The sequence below is a fragment of the Physeter macrocephalus genome, chromosome 7 (assembly GCF_002837175.3).
Source record: "Physeter macrocephalus isolate SW-GA chromosome 7, ASM283717v5, whole genome shotgun sequence".
In the NCBI taxonomy this organism is placed as follows: domain Eukaryota; kingdom Metazoa; phylum Chordata; class Mammalia; order Artiodactyla; family Physeteridae; genus Physeter; species Physeter macrocephalus.
The window spans coordinates 3,487,636-3,510,030 of record NC_041220.1 but is presented as its reverse complement, the minus strand read 5'-3'; the positions used below and the strand labels follow the sequence as shown (position 1 = coordinate 3,510,030).

Genomic DNA, 22,395 nt, shown 5'->3' with positions numbered 1-22,395 from the left:
GTTAAGATGCAACACTAAGAATTTACCCAAATGAGCGCTGTCTTCCCCAGATCATCCCTGGAGTTCTGTGAGCTCTTTCCACGCTCATATTTTCAGGCTCTGAGGGGAGGAGCTGGTATATTCCTGGACACATTTCCCATTTTTTCCTGAGGTGTCAGTGAGAATACAATCTCCTCTATTTTCCATTCATTCGTCATTTATTGAAAACCTGTGTTGTGAGGATTAAGTGAACGACTGGGTATAAAGCACTCAAAGGAGAGCCTGGCACCCAGAACCAGACAGAAGGGTGTCGGCCATAAACTACCACGTGCAGACTCATGGGAGACACAGGGTCTCCCAGCTCTGGATTCCTGCAGCTGGAATCTAGTCTGGATGCCAGCAGGGACTGAGCTGCTCTCAGAAAGGGCCTTAGGGACCAGTCATCACCCAGCTCCAGACACTGTTCCTTCACCCACGGCAGGACTGAGGTTGTACTTTAAAAGCAAGTCATATTCTCTCTGTGTGCGCGCGCACACACACACACACACACACACACACACACAGAGCTTTTCTTTTACTAAAACTGATCTTTTCTAATACGAAGAGTTCCGACACGCTCTGACCTACTTCTACATACAGCTTGCAGAGGCAGGAATATTATTTGGTAGCTCATTTTAAAGACCACTTTATACTATGGTCAACTTTTATTTCTCTAACCCATAATGTTTCTTTTTTTTTTTTTTTTGTGGTACGCGGGCCTCCCTCTGTTGTGGCCTCTCCCATTGCGGAGCACAGGCTCCCGACGCGCAGGCTCAGCGGCCATGGCTCACGGGCCCAGCCGCTCCGCGGCACGTGGGATCCTCCCAGACCGGGGCGCGAACCCGGTTCCCCTGCATCGGCAGGCGGACGGGCAACCACTGCGCCACCGGGGAAGCCCCATAATGTTTCTTTAGGAACACCAGAAAAAGTAAGCATTTGGACTCCTGAATATTATTCATCAGAAATCATTTTTACTTCTCTCATATCCCATTAAGACGTGCTCAAGACCCAGGACTCATCCTTGAAATAATACTTCATCCATCAGTATTCCACAAAGCAAAGAGAAAGATTTCTGCACAGTATACAATTTCTTTTGTTTGTAAATATATACATAAAGGCAAGAAACAAAGCTTTCCCCAAAGGGTCATGAGATAATAATTTAATAAACTGATAGATTTAATAATATTTCTCATGAAAATACATGTAGACATTTTTAAATGTTGGTATGACCAAGTTTTAAAGGAACGGCTCAACAAAAATTTGCTTTATATTTACTGGAGAAACCTGCCAAAAGATTAGCAATTTGTAAGAACTAAATATTCTCCCAGCTTCCTGGCAGGCTCAAGAGACATAAGTCTCATTTTACATATCAAGTTATCTTCTGTTCAACTTCCTGCTAAGTCAGGCAACCCTGAGCAAGTTGGTTAACTTCTGTGCACCTTAGTTTCCTCTGTCAAATGAATATAACATTGTCCAGTGATTAAATGAAATAACCTGTAGAATCCACCTGCAGCTGTCTCTCTCCCTTTCCATTCCCTCCGCCATTTTTCCATCTTAGGTCAGACAGTTTCCAAATTCAATGGGGGAAAAAAAAAACTAACTTCTTTTGACACTCTCATACCTAACACCACCATTATAGTACTTTACTTATTATATATATTTCCCCCCAAAGTCTACATATTATATTTTATTTTTTAAAGATTTTTTGATGTGGACCATTCTTAAAGTCTTTATTGAATTTGTTACAATACTGCTTCCGTTTCATGTTTGGGTTTTTTGGCCCCAAGGCACGTGGGATCTTAGCTCCCCGACCAGGGATGGAACCCTAACCCCCTGCATTGGAAGGTGAAGCCTCAACCATTGGACAGGCAGGGAAGTCCCTACCTCTTACATTTTAAATAAATCATATATTTATATGGAAGAGCTCACTGCTTAGACTACTGTACCAAATTTTGCAAAATACATAACCTCATTGTCACGGTAGGCTTACGGTCCAATTACCGTCTTTTATAAACATTCACATGTTCACAGCTGAGAATTCTCGCAAAGTGGTAGCGCCTTGGGGAATTTGTGCTTTTGTGTCAAGAGCTTCGTTACATTTGACTGTAAAAGCCTCCACAACAGTCGTGCATGTATTTGGCCAGGACACAAGCTGCATGACTCTCGCCATCCTAGAGGGCGGTTTGAACAAACACCTCTTGCGGGAGGGGAGGGAGTGCTGCAAGTGCGGTCATGCTTTATTCCAAAAATTCCTTGCTACTTTCCTACCTTAAAATAATGTTTTGGAGCGAGGTGTAACAGAGAGGACTGGTTGTTAAGATATAGTTTATAAACATTAAAATTTCACTTTTCTGTCCAAACATAAACCTTTATATGTTAGAAATAGCTCCTGAAATGTGGTGGTGACCCAGCCCTCTCCCCAGGGCAGAAAGGCTACCCGCGTGTTTTTTAGGGTTGGTAACCTATGAATGAACCATAAACTTCCTTGGCTACAGTTGCATGAATTACAATCTAAAATTTAATCCCTACATTTATGAAATAAGGATAAACGGAACACAAAGAGAACAACTCAGACCCCTGTTGAGGAAAATAAATAAGCAAAACTAGTAAACTGACTGAAAGGCTGTCAGTCACACGAGAAGCCTTTTCTATCGGACATTCATAGAAAGCACTGAATAGAAAACTCATGTGAACTTCACTTCAAAACAGAAAAGTGGAATCCTTTAGTATGAGGAGAAAGTGTATGATCTAAGCACCATCTATTCCAAAATGTAAGGCTGTGTAAAGCAACAGTAAGATCACCTGCGCACCAGGCCTGTTCTTACAAGAATCTCATGAAGTAGGTTATTATGACTATTTTAGATAAGAGGAACTAAGACACAGAAAAGTTAAGCGATTTGCACCAGGATCACACAGTGAAAAGGTGGCAGAGAGAGATTCCTGGCTGCCTGGCCCTGTACTGAATACACTTAAGCATTGAACTTTACTGTATTTATTGACTTATTGGTTGGCTTGAAAACGCTCATGAATACCGATGAAACTCTGAAATGTCTGCTTATATTAATTTATTAATGTAGTTTCTTGTACAACTTTCAAAATCATATAGAAAAACAGTCATTTAAAACAATTTCTCACTCTTTCATAAAACAAATTAATTAAAACTTTACATCTGCATCTCCAATATCAACGATTTTGTCATCACATTGCCCCTTTTTGAGTCATCCGATAAAGTTTTCATTCCTTCTAAATTGTCTGAGATACACCACTTTTTGCATCTTTTTGTGATATACTGTGCAACATTAGTGAGGTCGATTTTTCATTGTCTTGTAGGTTCTTTAACAAAATCATTTACTATTTATAAGCTAACCTTTAAAATGTTATGGTAATAACCAGTATTTGCAATTCTGAGATCACATATCCAAGAACCATTATTAAATCTCTGTAAAACAGAAAACTTCTTTAACTCCCTCATCCCACGTTCCACCATATGACCCTTACAACATTCCAAGCTAGCATTGTTTGAGGTCATTACTGCCTTATGTTCCTTACTGAAGAGTACTTTTTTGTTTAAAAAAAAAAAAAAAAAAGGTAAAATGAATTGAGAGAGAACCTCATAATGTAAGAGACAAAAGCAACTCCTTCTCCGGTAGTTAACTCTTGCAGAACGAAATCTTGCCTGATATATTATACAATACCCCTAACATCTGACAATCAGAGAAAAAGTATGTGGGTGCGGGCACACACACAAATAAGCTAGTCAACTAATTTCATCACCTTAAAGAAAGACACCTGGCACAGTGAGAACAGTTCTATAATAAATATCAGAACCACTAAAAGTTTGTCCTCTGAAAGACAGTCGTAGTTTTTCAAAATGAAAATGTTTATCTGGGACCGAAAATAAAACAAACTATATAATCTTCCACAGAAATACCGAGGTAGTTAATTAACATGTATATATCACCAAAGAAAATGTCCTGTTGTCTGTTAAAAAACACAGTTTTATGATGGTTTTCAAGTGACAGCCACTCCATTCTCACTCCAAACACACACACACACACACACACACACACACCCATATAATCCCTTTTCCTTTTCAGTTTATTTGTAGCTATCAATAACCAGCGATGTGAAAAGCACACCTTTCTCTGAGGAATTTCAAAAAAAATGTCTAGATCACTTAGTCCAAGATATTTTCAATAAAATACATGGCAAATTTTGGCACTGAGTCAGGTAACTGAAAAGTCACCTTCTGGGTAGCACTTCACCTACAGAAATCCTAACCCTATGTGCCACACACACACACCCACCCATATAATCCCTTTTCCTTTTCAGTTTATTTGTAGCTATCAATAACCAGCGATGTGAAAAGCACACCTTTCTCTGAGGAATTTCAAAAAAAATGTCTAGATCACTTAGTCCAAGATATTTTCAATAAAATACATGGCAAATTTTGGCACTGAGTCAGGTAACTGAAAAGTCACCTTCTGGGTAGCACTTCACCTACAGAAATCCTAACCCTATGTGCATATTCTCCTCACGTTAGGAATAATTCCCCCATTATCTGGGGCACATGTGCTACCTGATGAGCAACGTGGTGAATATTTGATGCCTGTTTGTTCTAATACTTATAAAAAGCCCAGATACTGCACTTAATGGACAAAGAAACAGAAGCTCAAACAGCTCAAGTGGCTTGTCCAAAGCTCCCAGGTACATGGCTCCAAAATCTATACCCATTGCACTCTGCATCTGGACTCCAGAAATTTGTTATTTGGGGCCATATTCTAACCCAATTGTGACACCCATCTTCTCCCTTATTTAAACAGGAGATACCCTAAGAAACTTTAATATCACCATAGTTTCATTGTCTAATACAAAAACCAACCCAATAAATATATTTTTTAGTAAAATTGGTGATTACCCATATAGTAATACTGATCGTATTCTACAGTTACTAAAACTTGAATTCTCGTGTTTTCCAGGACCACATGGGATTGGTACTCTGGAAGGGGAGACCCCTGGAGATGGAGGGGAGCCGCTCGTGATACGAGAAGGCCGTTTCTAGGACCAATTAGACAACAACTCTGATGAGCTCCAGAGGGACTGTGGGCAGTTATCCCAGCTGTAAAAATGCTCAAGGGAGCGTGGAGTCAGGGAAATGAGCGTTTAAAGCCAAGGAAAAAAGATTCCTATGGGATCCATGGATGATCCTAAGCTGCCTTCTTGTTGAACGAAAATAAATAGTTGGTTTGGCAAGAAAGCCTCACTCGGAATTAAAGACATTACCCCACAAGTAATGTTTAACTCTTTTAAAAAAAGTTATAAAAGCCACGTGACATCCAAATGCAAATGCACTTAGGTCTCTATACAATAAAATGCCAAAAAATGGCTGAGACTGGTGAGCTATTCACCAATGTCCTCCTCTTCCAGGGAGTACAGCTGGATTGCATTTCCCAACTTCCCTTACAGTCACATAGGTGCCCACACAACTGACTTCACGCCTTCAGGGTACGAACAAACAGAAGTGATGGATGCTGTGCCCACACCCTCCTTATATGCATCTTCTACAGACCCGCCGAGACCCTCCCCTTGCGTCAAGAGTCTCTGTCGGAAGACAACAGAAGCTTTGCGCCGAAGGTTAGACAACTGAGCCATAAAGTGGAGGGGCCTGGATCCCTGGATCCCTGCTTAGAGGAAAACTGTCCACTAAGTGATCCAGAGTACTTGCTTCAGATTCTATGCAAAAGAGAATAAACTTCTATTGTATTTGAACCATTGTATTTTGCTTGGTTTGATACAATGGCTAGCATTATCTTAACTCATACAAATACAAATATATGATACTTTTTTGTGACCTGTCTGCAAAACATCTTCCACAGTGAAATTCTCAATTCCTTAAGGAGAAGTAGGTAGGGCTCTGATGACACCCTGACCTCCTAGTGCTGTGTGCAATTTGGATAAAATCAACATTAGAGCTCCTTTAGTCAGTCAAACACAGTTATTAAACACCCACTTTATGCCGGTATGCCAGGCGCTGCTCCCAGTTTTCTAAGACAGCACCAACTAAGATAAACTCCCTGCTCTCATGGATCTTACAACTAGAGGGCAAGATAAATAATAAAAGATTAACGAAGAAAACTGTCAAATAGCGATAAGTGCTGCATTCAGCAGAGAGACTGATGTGACAGAAGGATGACTGGGGGGACTTGCCTGGTGGTCCAGGGATGAAGAATCCGCCTTAGAATGCAGGGGACACGGGTTCGATCCCTGGTCAGGGAACTAAGATCCCACATGCCGTGGGGCAACTAAGCCCATGTGCCACAACTACTGAGCTCGAGTGCCTCAACTAGAGCCCGCGTGCCGTAAACTACAGAGCCCACACACCCTGGAATCCGCGTGCCACATCTACAGAGCCCACGCGCCCTGGAGCCTGCGCACCACAACTAGAGAGAGAAAACACGCACGCCACAACTAGAGAGAAGCCCGCACACCACATCGAAGAGCCCACGCGCCGCAACGAAAGATCCCACACGCCTCAACAAAGATCCCGTGTGCTGCAGCTAAGATCCAATGCAGCCAAAAATAAATAATAAATGAATCTTTAAAAATAAAAAAAGGGATAGCCAAGAAAGACTGAAGATGTGACAATGTGATGAGAAAACTGGTTTTTATATTCTCAGTTATTTCCTAAAGGGATAGTTCTAATCATACCACTTTATTAGATATATATACCATTTTACTAGGTATATATATATATACATGCACACATACACCTTATAGATCTATATCTTATACACACAGACATACATACAAGTATATATACATACATACTTTATATAGTAACACCTACTAATATTTCATATATTTATAAAGTATATGTTATATTTATATTTGTCTCTGTGTAAAATTGAGAGAAGTCTAGTATATCCCTAAGCCAAAGGAATCCAATTACTAAACATTTTATGAAAAATTATTGGGCTCTTTATGCAACTTCAAAATGAAATCAACTAAGTATCACAGTACCTTAGGAATCAAAGACAGTATAAAACAGATTCGGATTTGTTCACTGCCCTATGAGTCGGAGGGCACTCAGTCAAATCTCAAGATGCAAAATAGTACACAATGGGAATATAAGGCTTCCAAAATAATTATTTGTCCTCCAGAAGCACCGCTTAATAGGTTCAAGGGAAAATTAAGCCTAGAAGCCACCTACTCTGTCAATTGATTTTGAGTACAGTACTCAAAAATTTATTGAATAGACTAACTGCTCAGGAAAAAAACACTTCTATTGAAACGGAAGCTATACTCTTTTGAAAAATAGGAATTCATGAAACTTTTATTTCCCTGGGAAGAAATTTCGAGGTCGTCAAAACCCGTGATTCCAGAGACTCCTTTATTCCCTCGCCTTTGCGTGCAGGTGCAGGAAGTTGGGGGGCGGGAGGGAAGGCAATGGAGCATAAGGGTGTGTCACACAGAGACAGGCAACGCGGAAATTAGTAAAGCAGGACACGGGACAGAGAGGGTAGGGGTCTCACTGCTAAGGTGTCCTCCGAGCAAAGACCTCCGCGGAGTGAAAGCCTGCACCCTGCAGGTACTCACGGGGAAACAGGCGTCCCGCGTACAAGGCCATCAAGGAAGGGCTCAAGCCAGAGGCACGGTGGCCTTGGCGGGTTTTAGGAACAGCTAGGAAGTCAGCGCCAGCCCTGAGAAGCCGAGAGAGAGTCCACGGAGAAGTCCTGCGGGAAAGCTGTGGGACTCACGCTGGATCTCATCCTGGGTGGGGTGGAAAGATCGGGGGTTCTTAGCACTCACAACACATTCATCACGAATTTAAACGTTTTCCTAAAATGGTTAATGCAGATATATATTACCTTCTGGAGAAATATTCCATAGTAATTCCACATAACTTGAACAAAAGATGTGTATTACAACTTGTACCAAGAGGCCATTGACAAACAAGGACCTCGTAGCTCATCTTACTTGATGTCCCATGGGCGGTGACTCATCTGTGAAGCCATGTCTGTTCTAAGTCAGGGGTCCTGGGTACACTGGCTATACAACTTTATTTACTGAAAAATCCCACCCTGTGCCTCTTATATCTGTGTGAGACACACACACACACACACACACACACACACACACCTCATTGCCAATCAACCCCTCTTAAGTGTATGACTTCAAGCATAGGAAGAGGAAACAGATTGGGGGTGGATGTTCTTAAAATCACAACCTGTTCCCTGTAGGGTAGGGGCGGGGAATCCAGAGGACTTTCTTTTTTTTTCAAATACAAATGAAACTACCTTGTCGATACCAAAAACAATGCCCACTTTCTTGTCTACCACAGGGGTATGTGAGCAGCTAAGCATCCTTTCAGACGTGCGCTGTCTGGATTTGACCATGACACAGCACATTACAGTACCTGAAGACTGCACCAGGGTCCCACTGTGATATCCAGGAAGAGATTTCCACTTCAGTAGTTGCTCAGACTTGCCACGAATGAGCATATATGTGTATGGAGGAGGGGGGGTCTCAGACTCTACCACAAATGGTTCCATTTCTAGATTTCACTCAAACACAACCACGACTGCCGCTTTTCCAGTGATGAGTATTACAACTTAGCTAGACGATAATCTTTAAATCAAAAAATAATTATACGTTATCCCTCAAGTTACTCACACAAAAGAGTGGGCATTAATTTTATGTGTCTAGAATATCAGCTTTTCCTTTTACTCCAGAGATAAACATATTCATTTTGACATTTATTTCCAAGGACTTCAGTGATAAAACATCTAATTTAACGTCTATTTTCAAGGGCTTTGTGTGTCAACCCGGGCACACCAGATAATTTCATTGCTTTAGCTTTGTCTAGAGGGCACTGGGGGAGAATTAACTGAACATTTGTGGTGCATTACTCATTGCCCAGGGCCATCAAAAATATATCCCGCATAAACTGCATAAAGGCTAACAGATTTTTCTTTTCCTCCGCCTTTCCCTTCTTGCTTGCTTGCTTGCTTGTTTAGACTGGTAAACCTCAGACACCGTATCACCTGGCGAAGAGTCTGAATGACTAGGACACAGCTGAGCGCGTGTGACCTCGTAAGGAGACTCCTTTTTAATACCCTCACTTCTGTCAATGTGCCAGCATTTCTCGTGACCTTCTCGTCATCTCCAAGGATTTATTTACATAATCAATTGAGCAACTGTCTTAGGAAGCACATTCCTCCTAAACAAAGACCAACATCTAGTATTCTAAAAAGTTTTTACTTTCCTTAAACTTCAACTGCTCTCTCTGAACTTTTAAGCACGTATGTGTATGCATATTAATTTATTAATCCCAAGTTTAAATCAGGGAAACAGAATCACATTAATCAAGATACACTTAGGGAATCTGATAACGGGTTTCATATAACCTGTGGTGTCATCAGTGCACGCATGTGCGTGTGCACACACACGCGTTAACAACCTGAAAATGTCCTCTACTATAAACAGTTTAACTTCCGCAGCCTAGAAGCTACAAAGCCTCGATTCACCTTCAGCAGAAGCAAGAACTCAGAAAATCAGCCGAGTGCCCACTGTGCGCGAGACCCTCTGATGGGGACTTACATACATTCTCCTACTTCCTCTACTGCCACTGCACCACCATCGTCCTGTCTTGTTTCCCTTTTATTGCTTCTCCACGTTGCAGCTCAGTGAACTTCTGGAAGAGCACAGGAAAACTCGCACCTGATCACGCCAATCCCTGGCCAGGAGCCTGTCAGGGACCCTCTTTACCGCAGCGGCAGGTTCACCCCTCCGACCATTGCACGCGCCTCTTCTCCTTGAGATCTCTGCGCACCCCTCTCAGCTCATTCTCATGGCACACCCTCTCTCCTCTGCCTCTGCTATTACTTCCTCCGAGCAGGGCGCCCCTGGGCTGCCTAATTCCTGAGCTCCCCTCCTGGAGGTGAGACGCTGTCGTCAGAGGTTCCTGTGTCACCCAGAGCTCGGCCGCCCCTTACAGCAGCTGCTGCTCTAAACATCCCAGCCTTCCCGGAGCAAGTCCAAAAGGGAGCACGGCTGCCTTTCCTTCACCCTTTCCCTTGCTTCAAAGGGCCTGAAATACAGTCGGTGCTGAATAGACACACAAATCACTGAACGATTAACCCGAGCTTAGAGCTGAGGATACTGAGGATACTGAGGATACTCTCCTGTCCCAACTCACCAGTCGCTCCTTTCTGCCAGCAATTACAAGTAAGACTGCCAGAATAAAGCGAAATGACAAGGAATGGAAGAAGGCTGAGATTACACTAACCCTAGGCTAACGGTGAGCATAGTTAAGCAATGTATTTAGTTTGGATTTCCTGCAAGTCAGGACAAAACTTCTGGACTCAAAACTTTTTGAGTTCCTGTCTGTAGAGATTCCAACAGAGGAGCCTGGCACATGAAGAGTGTTTGAACTCTACTCAGAATTGTAAGATTCATTCATCTACTCAATTATTTAACAAGTATTCACGGACTGACTGCAGTGAGCCAGGCATAGTTATAGGAGCTCGTTATCTGGCAATGGTGGGTGCTGGCAAAGCCCTGCTCCCTGGGAATTTTTCCTTCTGGAGGCAGGAGGCTTCAGGGTGGAAGGTGAAAGAAGGGATAAGTAATGATAAACAAATAAAATAAATGTAGATATCGTCAGTACTATCCAGAGGATACTACGGGGGGGAGAGATGCCATGGACCGTGATAGCTGGGACTGGGGAGGCTACTGTAGATGGGGCACTGGGTAGGCTGCCCCGAGAAAGTGATATCTGAGCTGAGAGGTGAATAAACACCAAGGATCCAACCGAACGGGATGTGGGGGGAGCTCGACAGACGGAAGGAGTACAGAGGGCAAAGGCCCTGAGGGAGGAAGAGCCTGCGGATGCTCAGGAAAGGAGACCAAGTTCAAGGTTGCCGGAGGGCAGGGGGAAAAAACAAACTCAGAGTAGTAGGAACCAATCCTACCGCAAAGGAGGCTGGTTAAGAGCAATGGGAAGCCACTGGGCTTTTAAATGGGAAACTAACAGGATCCAGTAGCATTTTCTAAATCATTCTGGCCAGTGAACGGATAAAGAAGACGTGGTACGTATATACAATGGACTACTACTCAGCCATCAAAAAGAACGAAATAATGCCACTTGCAGCAACACAGATGGACCTAGAGATTATCATACTAAGTGAAGTAAGTCAGACAGAGAAAGACAAATACCATATGATACCACTTATATATGGAATCTAAAATATGGCACAAATGAACTCATCTACGAAACAGAAACAGACTCACAGACTTAGGGAGCAGACTTGTGGTTGCCAAGGGAGAGGCTGGCTGGGGGAGGGAAGGAATGGGAGTTTGGGATTAGCAGATGCAAACTATCCTATATATATATATATATATATATATATATATATATATATACATATATAGAATAAACAACAAGGTCCTCCTGTAGAGCACAGGGAACTTTCCTCAATATCCTGTGACAAAGCATATAAATGGAAAAGAAAAAGAACGTATATATGTGTATGACTGAGTCACTGCGCTGTACAGCAGAGATGGGTACAACACTGTAAATCGACTGTGCTTCAATAAAATAAATTTCCAAAGAAAGGTAAATCATGACGTCCAGGCGGTGGGGAGCGAGAACAGAAACGGGGAGAGAGTCAGGATGGAGTGGGCTGTGCCTTTGGGACCACAGCAAACAAACTTAACAGCTTTCAAAACCTAACCTGGAGATGCTTAGAGGGGCCCCTGCAATCAACCGCTTCACTTTCTCAAAAGATGAAATGCCATCTACGTAAAGTTCCATCAGGGCGATCCCCTATCTGTCACTGATTGCTACAACACTTTAGTAATTAGTTCTGGCCTCCTCTAAGTTATGTGGGTACCTGACCAAATCTCCCAGGTACAAGGGGTCAGATTATAAAAAAATTCAACTTATTACAGAGTGGTAATTTATTAAATATACTAACAAAATGAATACTTATTTTGACCAAGTTCCTAACCAGCGATTAGCATTAGGAGGTCATAAATTATAATACGAAATTGTAGAAACAGTACATGGCTATATCCAAGCAGTTTGTGTGACCCAAGAAATCATTTCAATTCCTTGTAGCTTAATTTTCTCACCAGTGTGGAGCAGACATAACAAGGTCTATCCTGCCTGCCTCACAAGGCAGCTCTGAGAACAGATGACCAACGTGGAAGAACTCTAGTAATATAAAGCATTATGCAAATGCAAGTTTTTGTATAGTACAATTATAGACCTGGAAGGGTTTTCAGGGGTTTATTTAGCATAATCTCATTTCTCAGTTGTGGGAATTGAGGTCAAGAAAAATGAACCAGTTACGCACTGTTAAAACTTGAATCCACATCTTACTTTCATATAATAAAAAAATTAATTTGAATATTTTCCAAATTTTCTACAATGTAAATTGTAGCATTATTATTTTTAAACAAGTATTCTGAAAAGAAAATACTAAAAGGGAAAAGTAACTTGGAGTTCATTGCTAATGATCTATTATGTTGCACAAACCAAAATTAATTTTAACCTCAATTCCATGATTTATGTATATTAAGACAAATGCTCTTAGAAAAGCACGTAACTTTCACAATGTTAGACAGTCGAGGTCCCACCACGTAAAAACACAAGCAAGTACCTTGACCTCGTTTTGGCACTGAATTATACTGAAGGCCTTCAAAGATAGTTTGATCTTTCATATAATCCATATTAATATTCCTTCTAGATAGAATGCCCGAATGCCTAAAACTTCATATCAGCCAAAATTCCTAAACAGCTTATCCCAGAAAGTTTTAGCTGCTTAGGTGAATAATATTTGTTTCCACATTTTATGTAGATGTTAAAGAACTACATGACTTATTAAACAAAATGCTGACCGTCAGCAATGTCAGTCCTAATTTATCATTAGGATTTTGCTAATGTAAATACTGCCTTCAGTCTTTAGACCCTATTCAGTTTCATCTAAGTTTATCTAGCCACAGGGCAGAAAATATCTTCTCAAGGGGAAACAATTATCTACTCACTCTGATGTTTGCCCATATCTGCCTTATTGTACTTTTTAGTAATTCATCTCTCACACATTCAGTAAATATGTATTAAGTGGCTTTTTCATGGTAAACATATCCTAGACACGCCAGATTAAGTGCTGAATCTCACAGATGAAGTCCCTGCTTTCATGAGGCTTACGTTTCAACGGAGAGACACTTAATAAATAAGCAGTAAAAACATAAACAACAGCAAGAACAACATAAACATAATAATAAATGCTTGGCACATACTTTAAAAAATGTGCTGTAACATAAATGCCCGCGTGGCTACCCCAGACTGGCCTGGCAGGAGACCCTCCTGAACCTGGGATCGGAGCGTCTAGGAGCCGGCCAGGTGAAGGCCGCAGGAGACTGAATTCGGGCAAAAAAGAACCACCTGTGGAAAGACTCCATGGCTTGGTCCGTTCTATGAACATAAGGAAGGTCGAGGAGCCGAGGGAAGTGGCTAAGAGAGGAGACCAAGACGAGCCCAGTTCATGCACAGCTTTGCAGGGAGGGCAGATTTTATTCTAAGCACTGGAGAATTTTAAAAGAAATGACATGGTCTGGTTCTGCTTTTTTAAGATACGGTGGGTTGCTCTGTGAAGAGTGGCACAGAGAAGGGCAAGATTAGAAGTAAGGGGGACGCCAGGAGTCACCGGAGAGCGTCCAAGCGAGAAGACGCTGATAGCTTGGACCAGGATGCGAACGAAGGAGGAAGAGCCACCAGCGGGAGGGAGGGACAAACAAGACTTGCGGAGGAGCACGGAGTCTGGGCCACCCAGAGAACCACAGATAATTCGCAGGTCTGGGGTTTTCATCTCTCAGTAAATGGGAACACTAAGGACGGGGAGGGGAGGAAACCTGGAGAACCGTGAGCGTTTGCTGCCTGCTTGGCTGGTTGGGTTTATTTCTTGGCTTGGTGGTTGGGAGAACGCTCAGAAGTCATATTTTGGCTGTGTCAAGTCCGAGGTGACAACTCTACTCAACACTCTGTAATGGCCTATATGGGAAAAGAATCTTTTTAAAAAAAAAAAAAAAAGAGTGGATATATGTATTATATGTGTAACTGATTCACTCTGCTGTCCCCCTGAAACTAACACAATATTGTCAATCAACTCGACTCCAATAAAAAGAAAAGAAAAAAAAAAAATCCGAGGTGACAACCTCACAGTATCTCGTGGGCAATGGAATATACAGTCTTGAATTTTGATTATAATCAACCAGCGGATGTCTGGTTTGGGGGGGGGAGAACTTTGTAAAAGTTTTCACCTGCTCGTGAAGTGCTTCCAGGTTAATATTAGTACATACAAAAATAATACTAAATGATGATCAAGATGATTATGATAATGAGGAAGAGGATATTTTGATCCATCCTGTGATGAGCTAATGATTCTTGAAATCAGCAAACAGATGCGGTAATAAGAGGTAAAAGGTCTCAAGTTTTCTGTCCCTTTCGAGCTAAGCCATTAACTGTAAAGGTGTTAGATACATACTAGCAAAAACATGACAAAATAGCCCCAGAGGAGAGTGTAAAACAAGAATTCAATTATATTTGAAAGTCAAGTTAGCTTCAACATCTAGGATTTTGCTCACAGACTCTTTTAAAGAACTTGAGAAATACCTAGTGGCCTCCTCCTAATGTATAAACCTGATAAAAGTTCAGCTGAGATATGCACTTGGCTAGATGTTTGCCATCTCACTTAATGCGCCTCTGTAAGTGAAGTCGGTTCCTTAACGCTTTCGGTTTTATCAACAGGATTAAGAAACCTCCTGAGATAGAAAGCTACTCCCTCTCATGTATCAATTCAGAGAACTCACTTGAAGATGAGAGTTAAGAAACACCAAGTAGTAACCAAGACACCAAAAACAAAACCTATCAAGCAAACCAGATAAACCCAAATTTCTCTTGTGTGGCCTCTTGCCTTGAAGGCCATGGTCTTCTCTGTTACTCTCTGACGCATATAAGCTAGATACCTTCCTATCAAAGTAGATATATGCATATCTTAACATATGAATAAACAAGGCTTATTCTAATGTATTCAACCAACGATGGGAAACCGGGGAATGAGACATATATTCCAATTATGGAAACGTGGAGAATAAACCACGAAAAGTTTTGGAGATGAAAAAATCATCTCTAGTCAATGCAGAAAGAGTGAATGAAGACATCTTTAATTCCAAAGTGAATAACTGACATGGCGAAAGGAAGGGAAAGGGGACACATGACACAATGGCCAAGAATTCCAGTTAATGATGGCTCAGATCTGTAAGACATTTTGAAAGGAATGGAACAAAACAGTAAGATTTAATCACCTTTAACTCAGGGGAGGGGGGATGGGGTGTAGATCTGAATGAACACCTGAGAAGTCAGGTACGCCACATCCCCACAAGGACACCGCTTCACTAATCTCAGTGCCGGTGACTGGCTGTGTGTGTGTGTGTGTGTGTGTGTGTGTGTGTGGCAGGGATGGGGAATGGGGTGACAGTTAACTACATCCTTAATATTTCCAACCTGAATCCTCCTTAGGGTGGTGAGAACCACCAGGTACCTCAGGAAAAAGTCTTGAAGTGTTCTGTTTCACAGTTCCTGAAGGCTCCCTGGGGTGATGTGTGTAAGAAGCAGCTTATATAAGTGTCTTCCTCGAAGTCAGGGGTGAGACCGGAAAACACTGGTGACGTGAGGAGAGCATGTTTAGCTGATACGGTTAACACACTCCTGGGTCAGAAGAAGGGCAGGGCCCTTTCTCGGTTGATTTGGGGAGAACGGTTCTGAAAGAACAATGGCTATTCTGGTGCAGATGCTGTGGGGAGTAAGAAAAGGGGCCAATAAAGCCAGATTCAGGAGATTTTATGCCACTTCCCACTAAAGAAACTTTAGCCTGAAGTTGGTCACTTCTCTTAAATTGAAATATCAGCGAGTCCCCTGAGGAACAACAGGACGTGCAGTGTATCACGCTTGGCATATAAGAATGGCAGCGCTCACACCTCCTCTGGCACTGGGTCTCAATTTTGATGGCATGCAAATGTGGGGAGAGGGAGGGTGAACTCACGGCTCAAGAATCTGGCAGCTGCTTGGATTTCACTGTAAAGAAGCATCATTAAGAAGCTAGGAATCTGAGTCACTTAATATCAGGCTTCGGCTAAATTCTTAAATGGTTACATAACACCACTAATTTTTAAGAACCAGAAAGGGTTTTTTGTTTTTTTTTAATGTCAGGGCTTTAGGATTTCCTCTGTTTTTCATACTACAAAAATGTCCTGTCTGACCCTTCCATATACGTAGATATTGCTTATTGCTTTTTTCTTGACGAATGAAAGCTTTCTGCATTTTCAGATACAACCCATTATTAACCTGACTCTCCAAGCTCACGACTTTCTTTAGGTTAAGTAACTCATCTCTCTATGATGATACTTCATGTTCACAAAATCAGGTAAAATATGAAGAATTCCATTGCAATAATTAAAATATCACTGAGATCCCAGTTGGTTCACACATTATCAAATAACTGAATTAAAAATTATAAACCACGCCTCAAATCCTGGAAGCTTCACAACACACAGATAACACATCTGAATGAATAACAAAAGTTTTCACTCAAGCTGTGACATTCTGACATGAAGTAGAAACAGATTTTAAATTTTGGAAAATGAATAAAGGAAATTTTTGAAAATTAATTTTAAAAATCTTTTGAACTTCTATATGAATATCTTCCCAAAATTAGCTATAGTAAAATCAGAAAAACAAACATACCAGTTCTATGCTTATTATTAACCAAAGGCATCCTTCTGTGAGAAAAAGTATCACAAACAACTAACATTAATTTGCTTAAGCTGCAAGAGCTTCTTTTCCCAGAATTTTTAAAAAGATGAAAAAACAAAACAGATAAAAGAAGATATCGTAACTTAATACATAACACTGTTTAGAGCAACAAGAGCAAATAACCATGTTCCTCTTACATACTCAGCATTAAATTATCTTTCACAAAGCAAAAGGCATTTTTTGAACCGATAAAGCAATATGTACAGTTAGAGGTATAGAACTCCCACATCCTGGCCTTTAAATTGTTCTTCTTATAAGAAAGCAGCGTTTATGAGCCCATGGTGACTATTTTAAATCCCCTGAATCACATCGCAATAGAAAAACACTGTGTAGCATGATGTATCATGGCATATTTAAATATGACCCAAAATTCCACGCTTCTATAATCTATATTAAGTTGTGAGCAAATACAGGCATTTCTACCTTGATCGTTTCTCTAAGCAAAGGTTAACTAGAAAGGCCAGCCTTAGGAAGAAATAGAATACATACCATGATATAGTCTTTTTCGTTAAAAAACGGCAAGAAGAACAGATTTAAATTAAGACTTGGTGTATAAAAGCTGAAAGCATAAAATTTGTATCCACATAATGAACTGATGTCTCCTCTAAAGACGTCAGATTGCTGTTCAGCTAAACTATCTAAAAATACCTCCTTGCAAACACACACACGCGCGCGCGCGCGAAATGACTACAAAGACAGGTCTTACTAAGCAGCTCTGCTTGCACAAAATCAGTTAATAAGTGGGGAAAATTTTTTAAGTACTTGTGAAAAATTGAACAGGAATTTTTCTTAGCAACTATGATCTTTTATGAGCTATTTTGAAAACCAGTACCAATTTGTAAAAAGTAGTTAATGATGGACCTTAAAGCAAATCATAATTGATCTAAAGATATCCAAGGGAGAATCATGTTCTATGAACTTAAAACTAGATATAAGGGAAAATACACGTCTGAATCACTGTCAACATTCTATTTAAAAACCAAAAAAGGGAAATCTTCTGGCTGGAAAAGTGGGGATCTAGTTCATGGATGCCACTGTGTGCAAGATCCTGTGCCATATGTGGAACCCCCCAGAAGCAACCTATGAGGTAAGCAACATGAACAGCACTTTACAGACTAGGAAAAATGGTTCAGAACATTCAAGTCATCTGCTCAATGCCACACAGCTACACAGAAGAGGTAGGTCTCCAACCCACAAAGGAATGACCCTGGAGTACTATAATCTAATATCGATAACTGACACTCACATAGGCTTTAGAGTTTGCAAAAAGACTCTGAAAACATTAACTCTTTTTATATTTTCCTCCTTTAAACATCAAGTTTTTCATCTGTAAGACTGGGAGAATCTCACTTGGCTCCTAGTATCATTTTGATGACTGAAGAAAATAATATATGTAAAGCACTTAGTAAAATAATGTAGCTATGACCATAATCACTCATAATCTTCCAAATCATGCTGTGGGGAGACTGGTATCGTAATCATGATCTCCGCTGTGAGCTGAGAAAACAGGAACTTCAAGACGTCAGATGACTTGCCTCATGCCGCAGAGCAACTAAGCCCGTGCGCCACAACTACTGAGCCCGCGCGCCACAAGTACTGAGCCCGTGCGCCACAACTACTGAGCCCGCATGCCACAACTACTGAGACTGCGAGCCACAACTACTGAGCCCGTATGCCACAACTACTGAGCCCGCATGCCACAACTACGGAGCCCGTGCGCCACAACTACTGAGCCCACGCACCTAGAGCCCGTGCTCCGCAACAAGAGAAGCCACCGCAATGAGAAGCCCGCGCACCGCAGCGAAGAGTAGCCTCCGCTCTCTGCAAAATAGAGAAAGCCTGTGCGCAGCAACGAAGACCCGATGCAGCCAAAAATACATACATACATACATACATACATACATTTAAAAAAAAAACGACTTGCCTAGTAGCTGCGCCGCTAGTCAACATGAGAACAAGGACTCAAAGCCAAGGTCTCGGTACATATTTTATTGTTCTACTACACAAAAAGCCTAGCTGAAGTAGTTCCTTCCTTCCTAGTACTATGCGGAAAGGCTCACAGTTGAAATGAAGGGGATTTTGCTTTAAATGTCCTCATCAGCACGCTTGACGGCGTCAGGCACTGGATAGCAGTCACGAGTGAGTTTTGCTGCACGTGACACTTCCGTGTGCACCCCTTTTGCTCTCAGGCTCAGGCTAACGCTTCAAAGACACTCGTTAACTTTACTATAAAGCAATTGACGGCAATATCTTTTTTCCACGGCATCTTTGGATAACACTTGAAGGAGGGAACAAAATAGAGAGAAGAAATAATACGTAGTAGTGAATATATCCATGGCTAACACAGCCAGTACTTGATACATATGCCTTGAAGGTTGCTCTCTAACCCTGCCTAGGATGAGGAGGCCCCGCCCACCCTCCTCCTTACAAAGGATGGATACTGAATCCAGGGCCAGTAGCAGAGCCAAGACAAACTGTTCTTTTTTTTTTTTTTTTTAATTTTTATTTTATATTGGAGCATAGTTGATTAACAATGTTGTGCTAGCTTCAGGTGTACAGCAGAGAGATTCAGTTACACATATACACGTATCTATTCTTCTTCAGATTCTTTTCCCATGTGGGCCGGCACAAAATATTGAGTGGCGTCCCCTGTGCTATACAGTAGGTCCTTGTTGGCTATCTATTTTAGATATAGCAGTGTGCACATGTTAATCCCAAATAAGTAAGTCAGACAAAGACAAATATCATATGATATCACCTATACGCATAATCCAAAAAAAGAATGATACAAATGAACTTATTTACAAGACAGGACTGTCCTTAATGCAAGGAGAACCATCATCACTGGATACCAGGTCACTTTCACGATGGCCGTGTGAAAGTACAGCCCCTACAAGTTATAGTTATGTTCCACAGTCCCAAGAAAATGTGTTACAGCGATAAAGGCTAAAGAGATGTCAAAATTGTAATAAAGATGGACCTAATTATTATTCACATCTGTATTTTAAATGGCTAAGACAGTGTTGCTAAGTCTGTCTGGCTGAGAAAACTCTTTCATCTGGCTATATGCTAAAATTAGCTCCTTATAAATTACTTATCTAACTGGAAACAAATGAAAGAGAGCAATCATATCATTCAAACAGTAAGTCAGAAACAGGATTCTTTTCTATAGTCAAGTCTAGAAACAGAGTAATTGTAAAAGACCTCTGGAGAACCACACAGATGGGAAATCTCAGATAAGCATGGTGACCTTCCTGTAAAGAGTTGCATTAACAAGAGAAAACTTTCATGTAAAGAGTTATTCTTCAATACAAAGTTGTATTTTTGCCATTCTGGCCAAACTTGAAGGGTTTATTTCCTTCAACATCAAAGCACTCTATATTTTATGGTAAGAATGGTAGTTACTACGTCACGCGTAAGAAATTCCTTTGAAACTTACACTAAAGAAAATCAACTCGGAATGTAGGGGGAGGAATAACCTGTTCTCAAACTGTGTGATGAGAATTATAATCCACGGGACACACAGAAAACAAGGAATTGGTCTAACCTTGGCAACGATGTAGGAGAAGCAAATTTAGGTATTTCAGGTAGCTTCCAAAAATAGATCTGCATGTGCACACGTGTGTGGGTGTGTGTGCCTGCATGTACAAGGAGAGACTGCCACTGGCTCCACCACGTATTAGCTGTATTACTTTGGGAAAGTTACTTTACCGCCCTATGCCTTAATTTCTTCATGTATAAAAAGGGGATATACTTCTACTGTAGAACATCGCCTAAGAACACAGAAAGCCTTCCACTTTAGCTAATGACATTATTGCTATTATTTTTTTACTCTAATATTGAATAATCGACAGAAGGTTGCCTGCTGAGTATGGAACTGTAGAGAAAACAAAGCGAATCAACTAAAGGACACGTCATCTAAGCAAAGGGAAAACCTAACACACAGTCTCCGACCCACCCGCGCGACAGATTTAGTTTTCCTTATCTTCTGGATAAACAACATCTTTAAAAAACCTAAGAACTGTGCTTGTGACGGGCCATGCATCGGTCTAAGCCTTCATAGATTTTACCTCTAATCGTCACACAACCATGTATCTCCATTTGACAAAGGAGGATTCCACGTAATAGAAAAGCTACACACTTAGCCAGCATCACACAGCGAGTGGTGAAGCCAGAACGTAGATCCGGGCTCCTGGCTCCGCAGCCTTGCTCTGATCACGAGGCTACAGTTCTTATTAATCCCTTCCCTTCCTGTAACTTTCTTCACAAGGGTTACAGCTGGTCAGACGACAGCCTTCATGACTACAGGTACAAACTATTTCCCGCACTGGGCTGTGCTTACAGATGGGTCACTGGGAGCGGCATCGTTTTCTCACTGAGGTCCCCCCACCCGGCCCCTGAGAAGTCCTGGGAGCTGCTGCAGATCCCTGGGTAGTTATGGGTTGGCCAGAAAGTTCGTTCCCCCCCCCCCCATAACGGCTGGGAAAACCCAGATGAACTTTCTGGCCAGCCCCAATATTTCAGTGTGTTTCAGGATTCAGGCTCCTTTGGGGTAGGAACAACAGCATCCTATCAATGATGAGAGTGTGGCATTGAATGTGAGAGCAGGGCATCTCCAACCGCGCTTGACCTTGGGCTTCTACTCTTCTATCAGGATGACTCTGATGCTCTACTGAAAACCTCCAAATCCACCTGCCTGAAATGCCCTTGCCCCCCACGTCCAACCTTATGCACCTGGTGGGCTCCAGCTGCCCCGCCACATTCCCTGCCCCCCCCATCCATAAGACTCCGGGCACGTGTCAGCGGGTCTCTCTCTGCTACTCGTCTGTGAGCAGGTCTAAGACAGAAGCCAAGACTTCCTCACACTCCAATACCCAAGACCAAACACAGAACACAGTTCCCTCAAACAAGTCACCTGGCACATCTAGCTCCACAGCTATAAGCCCACTCCTCTAATTGTAATATACAGATATTGCTACATTAAGCATACCATTATACTAACGCAGTTCATAGTACATTTCACAGATTCTAAGGTGCACAGTTTCTTTTTACGTTTTAACATCTTTGAAACCGGGATCCGTCTTACAGTCAATGAAAAGAAAACCCTGGGTCCTTGAAAGTCTAGTGAACCAACCCCCAGTGCCTTAGATTAGCCAACTACGTGCAGATTAACAGAGATGGTGTGACTACCAGCCGCCCTAAAGGAAGCCCTAACACAAAGCCCAGACTTCAGAAACCAAAATCGGGAACACGGTTACCCCACATCACACTTATATTTATATTTTACTGTTGATGGCTTTCTAATTACTACATAAATCGACAGCATGAGGCCAAAGCTCTCTGACTTGACATTCAAAGGCCTCTCCTTCATCAACCTGCATCTCCCCGCTGCCCCTCCATGCCGGCCAAGCCAGCCATACCAATCCACTCACTGTTCCTTTTTTTTTTTTTTTTTTTTTTTTTTTTTTGTGGTATGCGGGCCTCCCTCTGCTGCGGCCTCT

At 41.7% G+C, this 22,395-nt stretch overlaps 1 protein-coding gene across 13 annotated transcripts in view; it reads right to left on the bottom strand.

Annotated features, from left to right (window-relative positions):
* Positions 1–22,395, bottom strand: part of RAPGEF2 (Rap guanine nucleotide exchange factor 2) — a 339,240-nt gene that overhangs the window by 132,128 nt on the left and 184,717 nt on the right. Inside the window, exon 1 of one of the 13 annotated variants that reach the window (XM_028491563.1) lies at positions 7,615–7,703. The exons of the other annotated variants lie outside the window; for them this stretch is intronic. The gene's annotated coding sequence lies outside the window, so the exon portion shown is untranslated. Of the gene's footprint in view, positions 1–7,614; positions 7,704–22,395 lie in introns of those variants that run through there. 13 annotated transcript variants of the gene reach the window in all.